The sequence below is a fragment of the Schistocerca serialis genome, chromosome 3 (assembly GCF_023864345.2).
Source record: "Schistocerca serialis cubense isolate TAMUIC-IGC-003099 chromosome 3, iqSchSeri2.2, whole genome shotgun sequence".
Lineage (NCBI taxonomy): Eukaryota > Metazoa > Arthropoda > Insecta > Orthoptera > Acrididae > Schistocerca > Schistocerca serialis.
In genome coordinates this window covers 369,643,068-369,644,546 of record NC_064640.1, presented here as the reverse complement: position 1 = coordinate 369,644,546, position 1,479 = coordinate 369,643,068, and the positions used below count along the sequence as shown (strand labels likewise).

General features: G+C 46.1%; 1 non-coding gene across 1 annotated transcript; it reads left to right on the top strand.

Moving 5' to 3' along the window:
* Window positions 1-390: 390 nt before the first annotated feature.
* On the top strand, window positions 391-465 carry Trnas-cga (transfer RNA serine (anticodon CGA)). The gene has a single exon. It is a non-coding gene; the product is annotated as a tRNA-Ser (tRNA).
* Window positions 466-1,479: the final 1,014 nt, after the last annotated feature.

The window sequence follows — 1,479 nt, the reverse complement described above, 5'->3', positions numbered from 1 at the left end:
TGTGATCTTACAGAGCACCCATGGGATCTGTGGAATAAATCTACATCTACAACATACTCCGCAAGCCACCTAATGGTGTGTGGTGGAGGGTACTTTCGGTACCACTGTCTAATCCCTCCAACCCTGTTCCACTCGCGAATAATGCGTGGGAAGAATGACTGTCGGCAAGCCTGTGTATTGGCTATAATTTCTCGAATTTTCCCCTCGTGGCTTATACGTGAGATGTATGTGAGTGGAAGTAATATGTTCCCAGAAAGCCATGTCTCCGCAATATCCTTTCTTTCAGGAGTGCTAGTTCTGCAAGGTTCGCAGGAGAGCTTCTGTAAAGTTTGGAAGGTAGGAGACGAGGTACTGGCAGAAGTGAAGCTATGAGTACCGGGCGTGAGTCGTGCTTCGGTAGCTCAGTTGGTAGAGCACTTGCCCGCGAAAGGCAAAGGTCCCGAGTTCGAGTCTCGGTCGGGCGCACAGTTTTAATCTGCCAGGAAGTTTCGAAGTAATATGTTGTCTGACGCCTCTTGAAAAGTGCTGTCCCGAAATTTCAGTAGTAAATCTCTCCGTGATGCACAACGCGTCTCTTGTAACGTCTGCCAGTGGAGTTTGTTTAGCATCTCCGTAACGGTCTCTCGCCAGCTAAACGATCCCGTGACGAAACGCGCCGCTCTTCGTTGGATCTTCTCTATCTCCTCTGTCAGTCCTACCTGATAGGGATCCCAAATAGGTGGACAATACTGAAGAATCGGGCGAACAAGCGCCTTATAAGCCAGTTCTTCGTGGATGAGTTACATTTCCTTAAGATTCTTCCTATGAATCTGAGTCTGGTGTCTGCTTTTCCCACTATCTGTTTTATATGGTCATTCCGCTTAAGGTCGCTCTGGATTGTTACGCCTAGATATTTTACGGCAGACGCTGTCTCCAGCTGTTTGTCATCAATAGTGTAACTGTCCAGTAGTGGATTTCTTTTCCTATGTATGCGCAATGTGTTACATTTATTTACGTTCAGGGTCAACTGCCAGAGTCTGCACCATTCATCATTTCTCTGCAGGACGTTCTTCAAATTCTTACTATCTTCTGGCGTTGCTACTTTGGTGTAAGCAACTGCATCATCTGCGAATAGCCTTAAAAAGCTTTCAACGCTTTCTACTAGATCATTTATATATATTGCAAACAGCAGTACTTCTCTGTGGTACTCCGGATATTACCTTTGCATCTGTCGACTTAGTTCCGTTAAGAGCGACGTGTTGAGTTCTATCTACAAGAAAGTCCTGTATTCAGTCGCAGGTCTGCTCCGATACTCCGTAAGCTCGTATTTTTTTCATCAAACGGCAATGCGGAACGGTGTCAGATGCCTTACTGAAATCAAGGAACACGGAATCAACTTGAGCGCCGTTGTCCACTGCACTGTGGATCTCATGGAGGAACAGAGCGAACTGAATTTCGCAGGATCTCTGTTTGCGGAATCCATGTTGATTCTTATAGAGG